Below are 22,916 nucleotides of genomic sequence, written 5' to 3'. Positions count from 1 at the left end.
TTGTGTTTTTTATCCACCATGAACATTGGCGTGCAGTAGCATAAATCGCCGCTGGTCCGTGGCTTTTCTGAACAGCGATTCTGTCCTGTCACCAATCTGTCTTTGAAGTATTAAGTGCACAATGTTGTATTTGTTGTTGTGCATTATACGACCATTCGTGACTATTTGGCAATCGTATCCTTCACATACCTTGATACGCTTACATTTCAAATGCCTCCAGATTCTTACCTAATGTTGTTGTCGACTCAACCCCATAGAGTAGGATAATGAACACGCAATGCCGAAGTAATTGAGTGCCAAGCGTAATACTTAATGTCCCAGTTAGTGAGAACTTTCCTGAAAAGAACTTCGGGCTTCTTCAGTTCTGCACCAAATTTCTTGAGAGAAGTCCCAATCGTCGTCGATTTCACATTCCAAATATTTATATTATCATTACGAAGTGTAAGAGTGCCCTGAATTTCATCTCCATTTCTGCCGATAACCATTTTATCTTCCTGACTTTTAAAAGTAACATTATAGTACTGCTCTTCTCAGTAACAGTGTTTAGTTGTAGACCCTCCAGCCTGCTTGCAAGTAAGACAGTGTCATCAGCATGTCTGATGTTGCTACAAATTTAGACAGAGCTTGTGGAGGCAGTTGTGACATTATGCACATCCAAAGCAGCTCGTTGTTGTGTGGTATTACACAGCTTAAGAATTCTTATTTCCCACAGAAGCCTCCATAGCTCAGTTGGCAGAGCATTGGTCTTGTAAACCAAGGGTCGGGAGTTCGAATCTCTCTGGGGGCATACATTTTTTGTGTTTTTTATCCACCATGAACATTGGCGTGCAGTAGCATAAATCGCCGCTGGTCCGTGGCTTTTCTGAACAGCATCACATATTAGGGGACACACTTGGATAACATTCAGCAGAATGGGTTTCGCATTGAATTGCAAAAAAATGACCCTAGCGGACAGACGTGCGAATTTCTTGACTGTTGCATTGACAGCTGGGTGTGCTTTGAACTCCACTCCAATGGAATGGTGTGATTCGTTGTTGCCTGCTTATACTTGATAACGAATAACGTTACATTTTCTCAAATTAGGTCAGCGCATCTCATTGATTCCAAGAATGTTAGTTTAGAGTTTTTCCATCTCTGTTATGGGATTGTGAGTCTTGTTTTTTCTACTTTGAAATAAGCTGCGGTCATTTCAAGTCGCTATCCTTCTTATGACTACCCTGGAGAGTGAACAACTCAAGTCCACTGGAGTTCCTACAACATTGGCTCAATTAGCAAAAGAGGCAATACTTTCTAACAGACAAGATTCAAACTGATGACCTGGAAAGCGAGTTTGGTAAATTTCGTCAGATGAGTGGTGGTAATTACCATGTGTCATTTAGACCGATTTTTGAGACAGAAAGTAAACTGAGGGTACGAAGCTATGTATCATTAATATTAAAATCCCAAAAAATGGGCGATGATGCAATTGCCAAGGATGATATTCTTTCTAATGAAACAGATATAAATGACCTTCCAAAAGTGACATATAATGAAGAGTTAAATGTAGTTGTGGAAGATATTGATGTACAGGAATTAGATGAGGACGTGTGGCCTGTACTTCACTCCATAAGTGGTTACTGCTCATACACAGTCATTAAGAAACTTAAATGTGATTATTGTAAAATGTATCTGACAGGAGATGATGAGAATGTGAAAGATAACAAATCATTTAACAACTGTGACCAGTAAAGTTGGTCTCTGCTATCCTAGTCAGGATGTTATAATGTGTGTAGCATGTGTATATTTTACTGCACAGAAACTGCTTACAGAAAAAGAAGAGTTATTTCTTTGGGAAAGTGTCAAAAAATGTATTATTTTGTGTATGTCATAGCAACTTGCCTGATGACATATTTGTTGGGTTTGCTTGCACTGCAAATCACGAAATCATTGACAATATACTTGGTGCTCCTGTCAATATTCTTTCGAATAATTATACAAAGAGGGTCAATGACATTGTAAATACAAATAATGTTACAGCCCTCGTGAGAAAGGGAAAAATGGACTGAAAATTTGGCTGTTTATTTTTTTTTTTGTGCTTTCAGATAATAAATATGGTAACTGTGTAAACATAAATACTAATTCATTGTTTATTGAATTCCCAAACCTTTCCTTGATTGCCGTAAACATATTTAGACAGATAATTGATGATTTCTCTTAACTTCAAATTACTTAAGTTTAAAGGTGATTTTACGAAAAAAAGTTTATCGTGAAAAAATAAGGAAACATTATTTAAAGTATTAGAATTTCTTTTATTTTAGATAAATGAATTATCTGATAAACCTAAAGTCCAATATCCATTTGTAGCTACAAGTCTCTCTCGACTCGTAGCGTAGTGGTATGACTCTTAAGCTGACGTCACACACGCAGTGTAGCGGCTTTGTTCCTAGGTGGCACTGGTTCAGCTCGATCTTCCGATCGCCCCGCGATCTAGCGGCTTTTGTTGATACTATATCTACGACGTGTCTTAGTGGTTTTAATATATTCTGTGGATTTTAATAATACAAATAACTGTGAAACACGGATGGCAATATCTTGTTGAGAGCAGGTCGCTTGTAATAACACTGATTAGTAAATACATAAATCGCAACCATCATTCAATACATCTCTCGAGTTTTCGCTCGTCACGCGATCTAGTAACGTCTGTTTGTATTATCATCATATCTGGTCCTGCCGCAGCAACTTATTCTCGCGAAAGCAATTACAGGGAATTTAATATGATTTATTTCATTTCTTAGGGATTTAATACTTTAGTAGCTTTTTTTCTTTTTCGTCTGAATGTCACTGGCTTGTTTTCAACCTGATTAAAATCTCTTAACGTTTTTAAGAGTTTTTCTAAAATGTCAACAGGGCCCGAAGTATTCATTTTTAACTCACTTGGTAAATCAATACAGAAGCTCATAATCAAATAAAATATTGCACTGTGCTCAGAGTCAAGCAATAGTTTTCGAAGATTTTTCGCCTTAGACTGTTAGCTTCGCTAAAGAATCAACATGAATGTTTGCACATCTATGCATACCAGTCACAGTTATGAGTACTTGCTGAATTTTTTTTGCAAAGACGACAACATATTTTAGTGCTATTTCCTCATGTGTTTTATGAAATTGTGTAATCTGAAGCAGAGTTATAGGTTGTCAAGGTTTGTTCATTTCTTCTAGCGTCACCATCTCACTGGCGCCGAGCAATTCAGATGTTGCGTTATTGTTTGATCAGGTACAATACAGTGTCAAGAGCTGTGGCGTATCGGGAAATCTGGTAGCCGTTAAAATGCGAGTATCATTCACCTGGCCCTACAACCACTACTAGTTTAAACACACACACACACACACACACACACACACACACACGCACGCACACAGTGAAAGTTAAGTGTTTAAGCGAAGTGTGCCGTCAGACCCCAGAGAAACAAATTCTGGGTTCGTTGGACAAGACAATTCCAGAACGACACACATGTGATAATAGGGACCAGATTTTTAAGTGCATGCATATTTTTTTCTGTTATTTGGGAAGTATGTTCTTTGGATAACATGTTAGAATCACTTCTTTTCTTACATTTTGGGCATGATTTCATAGTGTTTATGAATACATAATTTGTGAGTAAGCCAAGTGTTATACAAAATTGTTAATTGCACTGCATATTTTGCGCGTTTTTTCATTAAAATACTAATGCTTTAAAAATAAACGTTCTAAATTGTATGTTCACTTATTCGGTTGTTTATGTATTCATGATTTTCCTTTCTTCCCGATCCGCACTTGCTCACGTGGTACGTGTCCTTGGTTGATGGACTTCCCCCGGTCTTCTTGCGGCGTTGCGTCTTCACGCTTTTTAAGGGATTAGTTGGAATTGTGTCAGAGCTGCGTGCAACGTAAGACCGAGCAACAGTTTAACGTTATTATTTAATTTGTATACGATGTTTTTAAATGTTTCGCTTCATAATATTCATCACATTTAAATTAATACAATACTAAATTGACGAATGGCTCTTTTTCATATTTATCGTGAACGGAGAATACTTGTTAGCGGCATGGTGATGTGTTTTATGTTCTTCACAACGAAGTTCGATGTCAAAAGTGAAAAAGTTATCAGTGCAGATTGCAAAATTATGAGTGTGAGTTCGATGAGGAGATTATACTACAGATGGCAAAATACTTTATTGCCGTGTGTGTGAAAAAGAAGTTTAGTGAAAAAGTTTTGAAGTCTTTGAGCTTGTGGAGACCAATAACCACACTGAGAACATGAGACGTAAATCCACGAAAAGTGCTCCTGTCCAAATGTTCTTTTAGGCGAATGTTTTAACAGTAAGTAAGGTATCGCAATTTTTTTTATTTGTGCAAAGCTTTTTTCTCGGTAGTTACACTGTGGATATTAACTAATGCTGTTATGCGACATTTCAGTGAGAAGCATGAAGAATGTAGTGTCAGACGAGTTCACTGTATGTAAAAAGTAAGCACAGTAGTGCAACGATTAAACAGTTAACAAAATGAGGGATTCGATTCAAAATAATTTAATTAGTGTCAATCGACGAACCACTGAGGGACAGTTTATTTTATAATATTGTAATTTGGTCTCTTGACGAAAATGTCCTGTCTATTCCGTATCTACTTCCAATAGAGCAGTTTCAAATCACAAACGGCTCTACAGTTACCTCATTCTTTTATTCCTGATCAAAGCTGGTACGGCTCTCTAAGTTCTACTGTGTTTACCCAAGTATAAGAAGGCCCCTTTCTTTTAAGAGGCTCCCAGGGAAAAATTTATTTTCCAACATATTATAACTAGTCAAAATTACAAACTTTTAGTGACGTCAGGTATCCTACTAAAACGTTACCATTACACCTATTCTAAACTTACGCAATTACATGAATATTTGTCTTCACTGCCTCTTTTGTTTAGCCTGTCGTCTGTGGTGCCACTAGTCTTAAAACATTATAGTCATCCTAACAGGGTGGCTGTGAAACTTAGACATTCGTTGTCACAAATATTTGGTCATTTCTTCCGTGTATGTTGCTGTTTTTATAAAACCCGTAACGGATTTCGCTTCTATCCCCTTGTGAGAATGTTACAATGTATAGTATTTTGCTACAAAAACTTATCTGCTCGTCGCTCTCTCATTGGCATTTTAGGACCCGCAACTGACTCCCGCCCTCCACCTCGTTTTTTTGTTTGTGTCATGCCTTATGGTGAGCGTCGACAACATTTATGCACGAAACACGGACGTACGCCACTGGCCCCAGTCTAGATTTTTAGCGTCTCCTGCAGAAATGAATGCTATTTGGAGTATCTGTCCAATTTAGAAGTCAATTCGATTCCTAGCACCAACGGATTCAGGCCAACTGTAGTTTAAACTTGGTAAATGTACATAAAAATCAAGTACACAGTACAGATTCCCAGTGTTGGCAGCAAGACGAAATTTTCTGCCCGCTCACCTCTCTCCTCCTTTCAGTCATTATAGTTTTCAGCTAAGCTTGTGCCATTGTTCCCCCTCCAAGAGTTCCGCATTGTTGTGCTTAAGCAACAGCGAAACACGAACTGCTGCAACTTCTATGGTGCAGGTCATAGGTAACAACAGCAGCTAACACATAAAGAGAAGATCACAATCACGACTAGTCCAATTATCGAACTTTCTCTCGCCCGTCGATCTAGTGCACTTTGTTGGTACTACTCCACATGGGTCTTTCTGTAATTTATTTTCGCGACAGCAATTGCAGTCAGATTAACGTGATTTTTTTCGTTTCTTATACATTTAATTCTGGGTTAATGTTCATTCTCGTTTAACCTGAATATCACCATTTCGTTCTGTCGCTGATTAAAATCTGGTAACGTTTTCCCCATTAATCTAATACAGTTTTCGAATTTTCATTTGCAACGCACTTCGTAAATCATTTGTTTCTCATAACCAAATAAAGTAATGACTTGGGTTCAGAATCACGTAATGGTTTTTAAGGGACAAGATTTTCGCCTTTAAATGTTATCTTTACATAGAAAGCAGTATAAATGTATGTATACCGTATCCGTACACGTGTGAGAACTTTGGGTGAAAGAGTTGATACTTTTTCATTGTATTTACTATTACTACAGAGTTTCACTGAATTCTCAATTTTTTTAAGCAGATCATTAGATTGTTGTAGTGCCTAGTTCATGGTTTCTATTCTATGTATATGTGGCAATGCTGCCAAATGTCACTAGTAGTAGCAGCAGCAGCAGCAGCAGCAGCTTTATTTATCCATACATCTCTTTGTACAAGGATATAGAATATGTCAAAGTATTTACAAATTTAGATCAACTTAAAATAAGCTAATTTAAATGGCTCTGAGCACTATGGGACTCAACTGCTGCGGTCATCAGTCCCCTAGAACTTAGAACTACTTAAACCTAACTAACTAACCCAAGGACATCACACACATCCATGCCCGAGGCAGGATTCGAACCTGCGACCATAGCAGTTGCACAGTTCTGGACTGCGCGCCTAGAACTGCGAGACCACCGCGGCTGGCTAAGCTAATTCGTATACACATATATGTACAGGCTTCTAGTTAGAGACCATCATTAGATTTACTTCTGGTATACAATACTTTTTTTTTTAAGTAACTTGTTACACACACACACACACACACACACACACACACACACACACACACATTGGTAAACTCTGGACCATTGTCTGTATTGCAACTTCCAATTTGCTATCTTGGAAAACTGAGTCAGTATCCCTCCATAATGAGTGCGATGGTGAGCTCGGAAAAAGGAAGATGTGTTAGTATTGTGCTATGCATAGCTTGGGGTATGTATTTCTAGAAAAGAAAAAAAGAAAAAAAAAGAAGCAAAGAAACGAAGTGAAGGTGTTATGTGGAATGTTGGATATTTTATAATCATTATAATCATTATTATTATTTACTTTTAAAACCTTTTTTATCAAACCCCTACTCTGTTTTAGCTAAGTAATCCTTAAATGTATAAAATGTATTGCCTAACTGGTACTTTTTAGCTGCCTTTTTGTATAACAATTTTTGCAATTTCTTTAATCTGTTTTGGTAGTTTATTGTACAGTTTTATTCCTTGGTAGAAAATACTGTTTTGAGTTTTATATTTATTATTTCTTGGTAAAATTAAGTTAAGTTGAGTCTAGCTGTTGTTGCATGGTCATGGGCAGAACTGTTTGTTCAGTAATTATCAAAGCTATTTTTGATGTGTACAAGTGGCTGGTAAATGTATTCACATGGAGCAGTTAAAATTCCCAGTGTTTTGAACAGATCTTTACAGTGAGCTCGACTAGTATTTTTGGTTATTATTCTTACGGATCTTTTCTGGAGTTCTACAATTGTGTTCATATTTTGTGCGTTTCCCACAAAAAGAATGCCATAGCTAAGAATTGAGTGTACATATGAACAGTATGTAACTAAAAGACACTGAATGTTACACACTGGTGATAGAATTCTAAGGGCATAACATGCTGATGACATTCTGTTTGCAAGTACCTTTGTGTGTTCACACAACTTCAACTGAGAAACAATATTCATTTCTAGAAATTTTGCATTTCTTACAGTCTATAGAGGTGCCATCTACATCTAAATTTAATTAACATTGTCATTTTTCCTCTTCAAACTGAAATTCATGGCAGTTTTCTTTATGTTCAATGTCACTTTATTGCTTATTGACCAATCATAAACTTCCTTGAATGTTTCATTTGCTTTCTCGGCAAGGAGTTCTCTTGTTATCTCAGTGACTATAATATTGCTGTCATTAGCTAAGAGAATTTTTTCACCACGAGTAACACTACTGGGATAGACGATGTAGATCAGGAACAGTATTAGTCATAGTATGTTATCTTGTGGATAGTAAATGTTTAGATCTATTTGAAATGTGTGTTATCTCTACTCTTTGTACCCTATCTGCTAGGTATGATCTGAACCTATCATTAGCTACCCCTCTTATTCCTTAAGCTTCTAATTTATTTAGTAGAATCTTGAGGTTGACTGTATCAAAGTCATTAGACAGATCCAAAAATATACCTGTGACACACTTATCTTCGTCAAGAGCATGAAGTAGTTCTACTATGGATGACTCCGTATTTTTGCCACTTCAGAAACCAAACTGTGATTTGCTTAAGATTGTATTTGAGTAATTCATTAATCTGGGTCAATCCAAGTGAAGTGGTCCAATAAAAATTAAGTTGAATCTTCCTGGCAGATTGAAACTGTGTGCCGGACAAAGGTCCCGAGTTAGAGTCTCGGTCCAGCACACAGTTTCAATCTGCCAGGAAGTTCCCATATCAGTGCACCCTCTGCCGCAGAGTGAAAATCTCATTCTGGAAACATCCCTCAGGCTGTGGCTGAGCAATGTCTTGGCGATATCGTTTCTTTCAGGAGGGCTAGTTCTGCAAGGTTCACAGGAGAGCTTCTGTTAAGTTTGGAAGGTAGGAGATGAGGTACTGGCAGAAGTAAAGTTGTGAGAACGGGGCGTGAGTTGTGCTTGGGTAGCTCAGTTGGTAGAGCACTTGTCCGCAAATGGCAAAGGTTCCGAGTTCGAGTCTTGGTCTGGCACATAGTTTTAATCTGAAAGGAAGTTTCATATCGGCACACACACCGCTGCAGAGTGGAAATCCCATTCTGGAAAAATTAAGTTGGTTGCTTCACCATTTTTAAATATTTTAATTTTTATATGCGATTACGCCATAATTTTGAAGTTAAAAACAGTCTTAAAAAATTTTTACCTTTCACCTTTACTGAATGGCAGCCACTTTCGTTTGTAAGTCAACAATGTTTCAGTTTAGAGACATTAGCAAAAATACGAATATCTCTGCACTGGGTTTAGTTACAACATTGCAATTGACACAATTGTTTTTAGAAAAGTGTCCTCTTCAACACTGTGTATTGCACAAATTACCCTAAATTGAAAAAACAGCCAGTCAAAATGACCTCAAAAGTTTGGTATCCAAATTTTCAAAAATCCCATTTTTAGGACCAAAAATAGCCAAGAAGCAGTGATTTATGAGTTTTTTTTTCCTGTGGTTAGATATCATGCACTACTACCCTCATATAGAGGCTAGTACACTTACAAATGTTTGCTTAATTTTTTTATGATTTTTTTAAAACTTTCATTGTTTAGTTAGTTATCTGAAGTACTGAATATAAAAATATAATTTTTTCACAGTTTGTGCACCTGTATAACAACAATGTACTGTAAAAATTTCAAATATCTAACTGAACAAAGATTTGAATTTTTGAAAGTGAGGAGATAATTCACATTACTCTACAACTGACCTTATGGCTGTTGCCTATTCATGTGTGATATTGATGGGATATAATCGGTTATTATTGAAGTAAGGTATTGAATTACACACAAAAAGTGGAAACATCACTGCAATAAACATTTATACAGGGTGTTACAAAAAGGTACAGCCAAACTTTCAGGAAACATTCCTCACACACAAATGAAGATAAGATGACATGTGGACATGTGTCCGGAAATGCTCAATTTCCATGTTAGAGCTCATTTTAGTTTCGTCAGTATGTACTGTACTTCCTCGATTCACCACCATGAATTCACACAGGATAGTCTACCTGTGCTGCTAGAACATGTGCCTTTACAAGTACGACACAACATGTGGTTCATGCACGATGGAGCTCCTGCACATTTCAGTCGAAGTGTTCGTACGCTTCTCAACAACAGATTCGGTGACCGATGGATTGGTAGAGGCGGACCAATTCCATGGCCTCCACGCTCTCCTGACCTCAGCACTCTTGACTTTCATTTATGGGGCATTTGAAAGCTCTTGTCTACGCAACCCCGGTACCAAATGTAGAAACTCTTTGTGCTCGTATTGTGGACTGCTGTGATACAATACGCAATTCTCCAGGGCTGCACAGTGCATCAGGGATTCCATGCGACGGAGGGTGGATGCATGTATCCTCGCTAACGGAGGACATTTTGAACATTTCCTGTAACAAAGTGTTTGAAGTCACGCTGGTACGTTGTGTTGCTGTGTGTTTCCATTCCATGATCAATGTGATTTGAGGAGAAGTAATAAAATGAGCTCGGACATGGAAAGTAAGCGTTTCCGGACACATGTCCACATAACATATGTTCTTTCTTTGTGTGCGAGGAATGTTTCCTGAAAGTTTGGCCGTACCTTTTTGTAGCACCCTGTCTTATTTTGACATACTTGAAATAAATATTTTCAATAAACATCCTTCGAGATGCGACTGTTCCTAAACCTGGTTATGAATGTTAAGGACACTTATTTCTTCATACAGTTTCTGTGATATAGAATAAGACCTCCCAGTTGCTGTGATAAGTTCAAGCACTGAAAGTTTCCTTAAAAAAATTTTCATTGGTATCCAAACTTTGTCACTAGTAGATTTCTTGAATGACGTTCTTGGACCAGCAAGGTGGTAAAATTGCACGTAAACATCATTGTTTTTCAAACTTATTCTTTAAACCTCTGCAAGCCACCAATGTCCATCATACACACATGCCACTGTCATTCAATGCTAAGGACAGATGTAATTTTACTGACAATGATTCTCATAAATTTCAGTTTCCAATGTTACATAGCAAACTAAGTTTTCTGCAATGTCAAGGAATTTGTGGAAATGCCTTGTTACTTTTATTGCTATACAGTTTTCAAATCTGGTTTGAAGTGGTGTTTTCATATGCTGAACCACTTCTTTCTTGATCAGAATGAATTTAATATTATCCTTGCAAAAGACATACATGTCCTGTACTGTGAGAATTTGGTCTGTGGTCGATCTTTGTAGGCTGGCTTTACTTATTTCACTTTTTGTTGTACCTCCTACTCCATCACATGCATTTTTACCATGGCAAGAAGCAAAAAAGTGCCAGTCAGCCTCCAACCCAACCCAAAGCCTACTTTGTGGTTGCTCAGATTTGAAAAATACTTTTTGTTCTTATACTGACTACCACTTCCATTTGGAAAGTACAACAGCTTCTCAACCTTGGTAAAATTTTGTTTTAAGTAATTTATTACATAATTTTGAAACACATGAAAAGCCAAAGTGTTGTGCCCAAGTAGTCGCTTAGAATGCAAATTGAAGAACTGCGAACTTCATCTTTCTCATTTTTAAAGTAGAGAATAAACTGATGCACTGTTGACTGAATCAAGAATGTAAAATTTTCTGCAAAATCAGCTATCACTATGCATTCAGTTTCATGAATTTACTTTGAATTTTAGAAACATATTGTTGACTTGAGTTTTTGTAATTTATCAATTAAACATTCCAAGTTTATCATTTCTGCCCTGTCAGTTGTGACTCACTGTTTGAAGGTAATACTGTCTGGCATTGCCTCATCATATTTCTGAAACAGTTCAATAACTGTTTCCTTACCAGGACATTTATTACACAAACTCATCATCAAGCAGTCATAACTGTTAGTGTCACAGACCATTAAATCTAATAACTCCTTGTAGTTAAGATTACAGTTTTGCACCCGCAATCATCAGTTTGACATTTTGATGATATAAACAAACACATACGGAGTGTGTCCCTGAGGATCCAGCCAAAATGCACCACTTAGGACGGAGGTCACAAAATTTTGACCTTCAAATTTTGCATTTAGGAAGAGTATTTTTGATAGCTACATACAGTTCATTTAAATTTGACAGCACTAGTTGTTTCTGCTTTGTTACTTCTAACTCCATTTATAACAAATCTTTTTGCTATATTTGCAACCTGGGCACATTCTACTGTTTTTATGATCTTCAAAAAACTGCTGGATCTTTTTAATTGTTTCTTCACTTATACCTACTCCTTCTTTCCTAAAACTGGAAAAATGCCTTGCTCTTTCACTAATTTTCAGGTTAGTTTAACCAACTGATGAGAAACATTTAATTCATGAACTATTACTATCAATGGGGGCTACTCTGGGAAGACGGTAGAGCTGGCAGAGGCTGCAAGTAAGATGGTGCTGGACGTTTTAGCTGTAAGTGACATTAGGATAAGGGGTGAGAAAGAAGAGGAAGTGGGAGAATACCACGTCTACCTGTCAGGAGTTAAAGCAGGAATAGCACAATGGGATGTAGGGCTTTACATCAGAAAAGAAATGGAACCCAGCGTATTTGCAGTAAGGTATGTAAACGAACGACTGATGTGGATAGATTTGACAGTGTCTAGCAAGAAAATTAGGATTGTATCAGTATATTCGCATTGTGAAGGGACAGATCAAGATAAGATGGATGGTTTTTATGAGGCACTCAGTGATGTAGTTGTTAGAGTAAAGGACAAGGACAGTGTTTTGCTCATGGGTGATTTTAATGCCAGGATTGGAAATCGAACAGAAGGGTATGAAAAGGTTATGCATAAATTTGGAGAGGATATGGAGGCCAACAGGAATGGGAAACAACTCTTGGATTTCTGTGCCAGTATGGGCTTAGTAATCACAAACTCCTTTTTTAAACATAAGAACATTCACCGGTATACTTGGGAAGGCAGGGGAACCAGATCTGTCATTGACTATATAATAACAGATCAGGAATTCAGGAAGACTGTGAGGGACACGTGTATTCAGGGGATTCTTTGATGACACTGATCATTATTTAATCTGCAGTGAAATTGGGATTGTGAGGCCGAAAGTGCAGGAGGTCAGGTCCATATGTAGGAGGATAAGGAAATCAGGCACAAGTACATAACAGCGATCTCAGAAAGGTACCAGTTAGTTGAATGTAGTCAATTACAGTCATTGGAAAGGAATGGATAAGGTACAGGGACACAGTACTAGAAGTGGCTAAAGAATGTCTTGGAACAGTAGTGTGTAAAGGTAGGATGAAGCAAACAGCTTGGTGGAATGACACAGTCAAGGCAGCCTGTAAAAGGAAAAAGAAGGTGTATCAAAAATGGCTACATACTAGAACTCAGGTAGACAGAGAAACGAAGCCAAACAGATAATTACAGTATCCAAGAAGAAATCTTGGGAAGACTTTGGAAACAGGTTGGAGACTATGGGTCAAGCTGCTGGAAAACCATTGTGGAGTGTAATTAGCAGCCTTCGAAAGGGAGGTAAGAAGGAAATGACAAGTATTTTGGACAGGTCAGGAAAACTGATGGAGGGAATATTTTTAAGAGTTGCTCAATCTAGGTGAAAATACGATCAGTAATGTTTCAGATTTCGAGGTAGAATGGGATAGGAATGATGATGGAAATAAGGATCACATTTGAGGAAGTGGAGAAAATGGTCAATAGATTGCAGTGCAATAAAGCAGCTGGGGTGGATGAAATTAAGTCGGAACTCATCAAATACAGTGGAATGTCAGGTCTTAAATGGCTACATAGGATAATTTAAACGGCCTGGGAGTCGGGACAGGTTCAGTCAGACTGGACAAAAGCAGTAATCACACCAATCTTTAAACATGGAAACAGAAAAGATTGTAACGACTACAGAGGTATCTCTTTAATCAGCGTTGTGGGTAAAATCTTCTCATGTATTGTTGAAAGGAAAGTGCGAGTATTAGTTGAGGACCAATTAGATGAAAATCAGTGTGGGTTTAGGCCTCTTAGAGGTTGTCAGGACCAGATCTTTAGCTTACGGCAAATAATGGAGAAGTGTTATGAGTGGAACAGGGAGTTGTATCTATGCTTTATAGATCTAGAAAAAGCATATGACCGGGTTCCTAGGAGGAAGTTATTGTCTGTTCTACAAGATTATAGAATAGGAGGCAAACTTTTGCAAGCAATTAAAGGTCTTTACATGGATAGTCAGGCAGCCGTTAGAGTTGACGATAAATTGAGTTCATGGTTCATAGTAGTTTCAGGGGTAAGACAAGGCTGCAACCTGTCGCCACTGTTGTTCATATTATTTATGGATCATATGTTGAAAACAATAGACTGGCTGGGTGAGATTAAGATATGTGAACACAAAATAAGCAGTCTTGCATATGCGGATGACTTAGTTGTGATGGCAGATTCGATTGAAAGTTTGCAAAGTAATATTTCAGAGCTAGATCAGAAATTTAAGGACTATGGTATGAAGATTAGCATCTCCAAAACGAAAGTAATGTCAGTGGAAAAGAAATATAAATGGATTGAGTGCCAAATAGGAGGAACAAAGTTAGAACAGGTGGACGGTTTCAAGTACTTAGGATGCATATTCTCACAAGATGGCAACATAGTGAAACAACTGGAAGCAAGGTTTAGCAAAGCTAATGCAGTGTGCGCTCAGCTATGATCTACTCTCTTCTGCAAGAAGGAAGTCAGTACCAAGATTAAGTTATCTGTGCACTGTTCAATCTTTCGACCAACTTTGTTGTATGGGAGTGAATTCTGGGTGGATTCAGGTTACCTTATCAACAAGGTTGATGTTACGGATATGAAAGTAGCTAGGATGATTGCAGGTACTAGTAGATGGGAACAATGGCAAGAGGGTGTCCACGATGAGGAAATCAAAGAAAAACTGGGAATGAACTCTATAGATGTAGCAGTCAGGACGAACAGGCTTAGATGGTGGGGTCATGTTACACGCATGGGAGAAACAAGGTTACCCAAGAGACTCATGGGTTCAACAGTAGAGGGTAGGAGGAGTCGGGGCAGACCAAGGAGAAGGCACCTGGATTCGGTTAAGAATGATTTTGAAGTAATAGGTTTAACATCAGAAGAGGCACCAATGTTAGCATTGAATAGGGGATCGTGGAGGAATTTATTAAAGGGGGTTATGTTCCAGACTGAACGCTGAAAGACAATCAGTTTTAAATGATGATGATTATGATATTGACTATTTTTTCTTGGCCATGAGTCAGGGAACAAACTTAAAATTTTAACTTTTTCCTCTTTAGATGTCACTGAACCTTTAATTTCTCTATTAATCTTAGATATTCAATGCCAGATGATGCTGGTGGTGGTGGCGGTGGAGGGTTTTTTCGTCTTTAGAAAAGTGTTGATATCTGTATTATTAAAGCATGATTCCAAGTCTCTTCTAATTTTGTCTGAAATTTGTTGTACCTTATTTTCAATATCTGCTTTTCTTTTTCTGCTACTTAATTTTATTATTTTTGAAGCAGGAGATATGTCTAACTTAGAACAAGCAAAATCCAATATGCTAACAGCTTCCTCGTTAGGAATATAAGTGTCATTAACAAGGTTACATGATTCTGGTTCTGGATTCACAACAAATATTTCCGAATAACAATTTTGGCTGAGGGAATTTCCAGGAATCACATTACGTTTCGCTTGGGAAGCTGTTTCACTCTCACATAACAAGGACTAATGTTAAAGTTTTATTTCCCTCAAACCTTTAATAACATGCTTTTTATGAACTTTACGTGGATCACAGAACTTTCTTCCAAATATGTTGTTGTACTTTACAATATATTTATTCTCATGATACTCTCACACTGATGTTACAGGAGAACTTACTCTAAATTTAAACGAAGTTTGTCTAATTCCAAGTCATTGACTTTTTCAAGTTTTTTGAAACTGAACCATATACTGTTGTGTGACACAGTTCACTTGCTATATGACCAACAGAGCACTGTTCATCCATGTTATTGCTTTCCAGTTAATCTCTCAAAATTAATGACAAATTACACACAGAACAAAGCACTTATCACATTTTACACTCTCTATGTATATACATCCACTAACAGAATTTCAGAATAGGCTGGCTACAACAATGCCACACCCAGCAATAATGTACTTCTACAATGGCACACCCAGTAATAATGTACTTCTATACTGACGATAAACCTAAATGTAAATGGGCATTTTTATTACCATAGAACAAAAGCGAAAGCTCATGTTTAATGTTGCATTGTTAAAAATAAATAAAGTAAATGAATATTGGGTGATAGTGTTAATTAAATATATGTCACAAATATTATTACAATGAAACAATAAACCATTTAAATAGGCAACAGCCATAAGATCAGTTGTAAAGTAATGTGAATTATTTCTTCATTTTCAAAAATGCATATCTTTGTTCACAGACCTATATCAATGTTGAAATTTTTACATTATGTTGCCATCATATAGGTGTACAAACTATGCAAAAACCGTATTTTTATATTCAGCTCCATGTGTGATAACTAACCCCAAACTTTACAAAACATGAACATTTTCAAATTTCAAAAATTCATAAAAAATTAAACAAACATTTGTGAATGTTCTTGCTCTATACGAGGCTAGTAGTGTGTGATATCTAACTCACTCACTCTCATAGATCACTCCTTGTTTGTTATTTTTGGGCCTAAAAGTGTTTTTTTAGATTTGGATACCAAATTTTGAAGGTCATTTTGACTAGTTATTTTTTAATTTAGGGTATTTTGTGTAATAGACAATGTTGAAGAGGACACTTTTCTAAAAATAATCATTCCAATTGCCATGTTGTAACTTAAGCCAGTGCAAAGATATTCACATTTTCGCTAATGTCTCCAGACTGAAAAATCGTCGCGCACCCACCAATAAAAATATCCGCCATCCAGTAAAGGTGAAAGACAAATTATTTTAAAAAAACTGTTTTGAACTTCTCAAATATAGGGCAATCTTATAAAAAATTAAAATATTTAAAAATGGTCAAGCAACCATCACTGGACCACTACTTATGGATTGACCCATCTGTCTTTCTTAATTGCTTCTATTATTTCTGAGAATGGTGACAGCACAGAAATAAGCCAGTAATTTTTTTATGTCTTCTGCCTTACCTTTCATAAGCAGAGGTACAACTCTTTCCTGTTTTAACTGCTCTGGAAATGTCCCTGATGTGAAGGATTCATTTATTATATTTGTTAAGGGGCCTTGTATAATCCTTATCTATTGTTTCAGTAGACACATTGGTACTTTATCGATTCTCTATCGAGGGTGTCTGCGTTTCGGGAAATCTCCAGCCTATTCGAACGGAAGTAATGTTTGCTAAGTTGTACCCTTCAGAACTCTTCAAAATAAATTTGTATCTCAACTGCCAAAGCTTCGCTGTAAATGTAAGAGGACCCTTATATTAACCTATTGAACACAGTGAAAACGTACACCTCAGCAGAAATAGTTTAATCTGCGAATATAAGACGACGACGAATTTCGGAAAAACCTCGTCTTATAATTGGGTAAATACGGCAATATGATACATTTAAGTTGTCTTGCCCATGGGTTACAACGTGTTGCTGAAGTTATTCGTGGAAATTTTCATCTTGTAGACAAGTTGACGTCTGCTGTGAAGGTGTTTATTGAAGCACCTTATGGAAAACAAGCCTTCAGAGAATCAGCACCTGACATTCTTGTGTCACCAAAAACCATCACAACGCGTTGGAGCACATGATTGTCTGCAGTGATTTACTACACCGAACATGTAGAAACTGTTACGAGCGTCGTTTCTACATTTGATCCTGAAAGTGCAGTCTCAACAAACTGTCCAAAATATTCTTAACACCCCAGACACAGTAGGTAATCTTGCGTATGTATCGCTCATTTTTCTCGTCTCCCGGCGGCAACTGTTATGGAGACAAGCAGTTCTACTCTGTGTTTCATTGTATTCAAAACCACAGTCTCTAAATTTGATTCTGTCCCTATGAGATTTGTAGAAATATTGAAGGTTCGATTGTCTGAGGGAGGAGACCAAACAGCGAGGTCGTCGGTCTCATCGGATTAGGAAAGGGCCGTACCCTTTCAAAGGAACCTTCCCTGCATTTGCCTGGAGCGATTTAGGGAAATCACGGAAAACCTAAATGGGGATGGCGGGACGCGGGATTGAACCGTAGTCCTCCAGAATGCGAGTCCAGTGTAAATATTGAAGGAAAAGTACAGTGCATACTTCCAAAAAATCAGGAATACGAACAAATTTATGAAGATAAAAAAACTGGTGAAATTTTAACCAGAAAACGCACTGACCTTCAGAGTGACACGTTGGTAACAGCGGAGCAAGTATTCCGCTGTTATACGAGCATGATTAAGTCCCTGTAAAGAGAAGGTTCTCCAGCTGCAAGCACCTTTTGCAGATAACAGGAGGCGGCTTACTTTAGAATGCTTGTAGTAACTGCAAACTGTAACAGAAGGAAAGTGGAAAACTAATTGTGAGTACAATAGCTTTCAGTAAATTAAGATAAATGACTAGTCTTCTTGCATGTTTTGTGAACGTGTCTTTGTGAATCTTTCAGAGGTATTTACGTTATATCGTTTTTTTGTGCTGAAACGATGTCAATTCAGTTTCTATGTTATTTTATGAGAACAGTTTACGGTCACATATTAAATTTTTCGGTGACTAAATGCCTACATATTTAAGGAATTATTACTGCATGAAAATTCTGTCCCTAGTGATAATAAGATCTCAAAATCGCAAGTGGAAACAAACGAGAAAAAAACCATAGCAAACTTACATTCTAAAAAGCTGTTTCTCACCTAACAGTTCGAGAGTAATGAAAGACACCGTAATATAGCTAGTAAACCTGAAAACATAATTGTAAGACATCTATTATACACGCGCAACAGACCACTAACGATGCTTCAAAAAATAAAAGGAAGCGGAAAGGGTATAGCGTGAAAAACAGATTGTTATTTAGTTGCGTAGATAAGTGGTTCTCAATCATTCTAAGTCCATTATCCCGGAGTGTAACCGGTATTCGCCTATAAACCTCTCCCCTTCACCTCCGCCCCTTCCCTACTACTACTACTAATACACACACACACACACACACACACACACACACACACACACACACACACCAACAACAACAACAACAACGTCTAACTAACTAAACTTTAGAATGAAAAATAATTTTCTTTGAACATTTCCATTCGTAAATTTACGAAAGAAAAATGATATGTAGTATTTGCAGGTGTTTTATTAAACAACGAACTACGGAGACAATTGGTACTGCTTATTTCTAGGATTTTTTTTGTGTAGAATGGCTAAGCAATTCTCAGTGCATCAGGAATGCTACCTACAACTCGTTAAAAAGACATCATTATCCACATTGAGGGTAAACATTTGCCTCATCTGCACCACTGCTCTACTTTCTTCACTCAAATTCCGCACCCAATTTTAACACTGACCACGTTAGGATTTGTGCACTATCCTTACTGTTTGGAATTACTTGATTGCTGGACTTCTCACTTCAAGCTACCAATGGTCCGTGTCTGACCACTGTAACTAATAATAATAATAATAGTAGTAGTAGTAATAGTAATAATAATAATAATAATAATAATAATAATAATAACAATAACACACAGAAGAAACCCACAAAACCAGCATGGCAACCCAGGCTACAGATCAGAATAGAAAACTGAGAAGAGACATTTGACAGCTAACACAATTTATAAGAAAAGAAATATCAAACAAAAAACGAAAAAGGTTAGGTAAAATCTCACAACAAGAAGCGATAGAGCAATTAGATGAAAAGAAGCAGAAATTACAAGCATTGGCCAAACAAGTTAGAAGATACAAAAAAAAAGTGGAAATAGAAGGAAACAAAACCAAACATTCAACAGAAACCAAAAGAAATTTTACCAGACAATAGATAAAACACACATTAAAATAGACAATCCACCAAACATAACAGACATGGAACATTTCTGGAGCAACATATGGTCAAACCTGGTACAACGTAACAGGCATGCACGGTGGATACAAGCAGAAACAGACACATACAAGATGATACCACAAATGCCTGAAGTGATAATTTTGCAACATGAAGTCACCAAAGCAATTAATTCTACTCACAACTGGAAAGCCCCTGGAAAAGATAAAATAGCAAATTTCTGGCTAAAGTTCACCTCAACACATTCACATCTAACTAAATTATTTAACAGTTACATTGCAGACCCATACACATTCCCTGATACACTTACACGTGGAATAACTTATGTGAAACCTGAAGATCAAGCAGACACAGCAAACCCAGCTAAATACCGCCCCATAACATGCCTACCAACAATATACAAAATATTAACTTCAGTCATTACACAGAAATTAAGGACACACACAACACAGAACAAAATTATAAATGAAGAACAAAAAGGCTGTTGCAAAGGAGCACAAGGATGTAAAGAGCAATTGATAATAGATGGATAGGTAACATATCAAGCTAAAACTAAACAAAGGTTGCTACACTACGCATACATTGATTACCGAAAAGCTTTTGATAGTGTACCCCACTCATGGTTACTACAAATATTGGAAATATACAAAGTAGATCCTAAACTGATGCAGTTCCTAAACATAGTAATGAAAAATTGAAAAACCACGTGTAATATCCAAACAAATTCAAATAATACCACATCACAGCCAATACAGATTAAGCGTGGAATATACCAAGGAGACTCATCAAGTCCTTTCTGGTTCTGCCTTGCTCTGAACCCACTATCCAACATGCTAAATAATACAAATTATGGATACAATATTACTGGAACATACCCACACAAAATCACACATTTGCTATACATCGATGATCTAAAAGTACTGGCAGCAACAAATCAACAACTCAACCAATTACTAAAGATAACAGAAGTATTCAGCAATGATATAAATATGGCTTTTGGAACAGACAAATGTAAGAAAAACAGCATAGCCAAGGGAAAACACACTATACAAGAAGATTACATATTGGATAACCACAGTGACTGCATAGAAGCGATGGAGAAAACAGATGCCTACAAATATCTAGGATACAGACAAAATATAGGAACAGATAATACAAATATTAAAGAAGAACTAAAAGAACAATATAGACAAAGACTAACAAAAATACTGAAAACAGAATTGACAGCAAGAAACAAAACAAAAGCTATAAATACTTATGCTATACCAATATTGACCTACTCATTTGGAGTAGTGAAATTGAGTAACACAGACCTAGAAGCACTCAATACACTTAAACAATCACAATGCCACAAATATAGAATACATCACACACATTCAGCAACAGAAAGATTCACATTAAGCAGAAAGGAAGGAGGAAGGGGATTTATAGACATAAAAGAGCTACATTATTGACAGGTAGACAATTTAAGAAAATTCTTTCTAGAACAAGCAGAAACTAGCAAAATACACAAAGCAATCACTCATAAATACATCGGCTACACCACTGCAATTTCATAACCACTTCTACAACCCTTTACATCACATTACATCAACAGATACGAAGAAAGTAAATTGGAAAAAGAAAACATTACATGGCAAGCACCCGTATCATCTAACACAGCCACACATCGTTCAAGACGCATCCAACACATGGCTAAGAAATAAGGCAATATATATAGTGAGACTGAAGGATTCATGATTGCAATACAGGATCAAACAATTAACACCAGATATTACAGCACGCATATTATTAAATATCCCAATACCACAACAGATAAATGCAGACTTTGCAAACAACAAATAGAAAGAGTAGATCACATCACAAGCAGATGTACAATACTAGCAAATACAGAATACCCCCAGAAGACATGACAATGTAGCAAAAATAATACATCAACAGCTTGCCTTACAACAAACTTATAAAACAACATGTTCCCACATACAACTATGCACCACAAAATGTACTGGAGAATGATGAATAGAAATTATACTGGAACAGAACCATTATAACAGATAAAACAACACCACATAACAAACCTGAGATCATACTCACCAATAAAAAGAAGAAATTAACACAACTAATCGAAATATCCATACCCAATACAACAAATATACAAAAGAAAATAGGAGAAAAAATAGAAAAATACATCCAACTGGCTTAGGAAGTCAAGGATATGTGGCATTAGGATAAAGTTGACATTATACCAATTATACTATGAACTACATGAGTCATACCACACAATATCCACCAGTACATCAAATGCAGTACAGCTACATCCAAACTTATATATACAACTACAGAAATCCGTAATTATTGATACATGTTCAATTACCCGAAAGTTCCTAAATGCAATATAACATATACCGTACAGTTAAAAGGAAGTCACGCTTGATCAAGGTCCGCGTCATTTTCTACTTTTAACCAGACATAACGTCTGAGATAAGAAAGAAATAATAATAACAATAATAATAATGTGTAGATCCTACAGCAATGTAGTTGCCATTACGTAGTTCCTGTTGTACTTTGCTGTTCGGAAGTGAGTAACGAAGCAATTTCTTTTCCAGTGTGAATCACATGCACCTCTTCCACCCCCCCCCCCCCCCCCCCTCACCTTCTCAACGGGACGGAATCTGTGTACACCATTTGCCTGCGTCTAGAGTAAATCTCATGAAAGTGGTAGAACGTTCGTCCCCGCTATTTACCTAGCTGGGCGTGGGAAACAGAGTAGAAGCCACATCCAGGCCGCCCGCGCTCATCAGCTCTCGTCGTTAATGCGTGGGCTTATTCGATCTGGGTCAGTCATAACTGCAGAGTAAATCTGCGTTAGTGCATGCTCGGTTGGTAATTGTATCCCTGCAGCAGTGGTGTGATCGTTATAGAATGTACAAGAACCTTTTTTTGTAGGAAACTTCAAAAACTGGTTACTTACTTAAAACAACATTGGTGTAAAGTGCTTAGAGTTAACATGAGAAACTATCTTCAAATTACACCCAAATTAATTTTTAAAAGCCACCTCGTCAAAGCCATGTGAGAAGCGCAGCGCATAGCGTCATCACATACGAGTATTAGATACCAGAATGCTACAAAACGAAGCCTGCTGTGAAAGGTAATTTATTTATGTATTATGTACGTATAATGCTCGACGGTTGGACTATTAGCATCTGTAAATGCTAAGTACCGTACTGTGACAATAATCCTCCTACAACAGTTCCAAAAATTTTAGAAAATGATGGAAACTGAAAAATGTTCTTTTTACCGTTCATTTCTTCACAGATGTATACTTTGCACATGATATCTGCAGAAGTATTACATTTAGTAAAAGTTTAATAGTAAACTAACCCCCTCATCGGTGTGCGCTACATCTTCTGC

General features: G+C 37.0%; 2 long non-coding RNA genes and 1 other non-coding gene across 5 annotated transcripts in view; 2 read left to right on the top strand and 1 right to left on the bottom strand.

Annotated features, from left to right (window-relative positions):
* The window catches only part of LOC126297379 (uncharacterized), an 85,156-nt gene that overhangs the window by 33,861 nt on the left and 28,379 nt on the right, over window positions 1-22,916 (bottom strand). The window contains exons 1-3 of one of the 3 annotated variants that reach the window (XR_007552510.1): window positions 22,561-22,653; window positions 22,250-22,400; window positions 17,857-18,008 (exon numbers count right to left, since the gene is read on the bottom strand). This is a non-coding gene — a long non-coding RNA (uncharacterized LOC126297379). Of the gene's footprint in view, window positions 1-17,856; window positions 18,009-22,249; window positions 22,451-22,560; window positions 22,654-22,916 lie in introns of those variants that run through there. The other 2 variants (XR_007552509.1, XR_007552508.1) reach the window with 2 other exon arrangements.
* Window positions 715-787, top strand: Trnat-ugu (transfer RNA threonine (anticodon UGU)). The gene has a single exon. It is a non-coding gene; the product is annotated as a tRNA-Thr (tRNA).
* LOC126297380 (uncharacterized) overlaps window positions 17,951-22,916 on the top strand; it is a 58,108-nt gene continuing 53,142 nt past the window's right edge. Inside the window, exon 1 of the long non-coding RNA XR_007552511.1 lies at window positions 17,951-18,038. This is a non-coding gene — a long non-coding RNA (uncharacterized LOC126297380). The remainder of the gene's footprint in view (window positions 18,039-22,916) is intronic.

Source organism: Schistocerca gregaria, chromosome X, assembly GCF_023897955.1.
Source record: "Schistocerca gregaria isolate iqSchGreg1 chromosome X, iqSchGreg1.2, whole genome shotgun sequence".
Lineage (NCBI taxonomy): Eukaryota > Metazoa > Arthropoda > Insecta > Orthoptera > Acrididae > Schistocerca > Schistocerca gregaria.
Note: the sequence above shows the minus strand (reverse complement) of the source record. Positions and strands in the feature narration are given on the sequence as shown.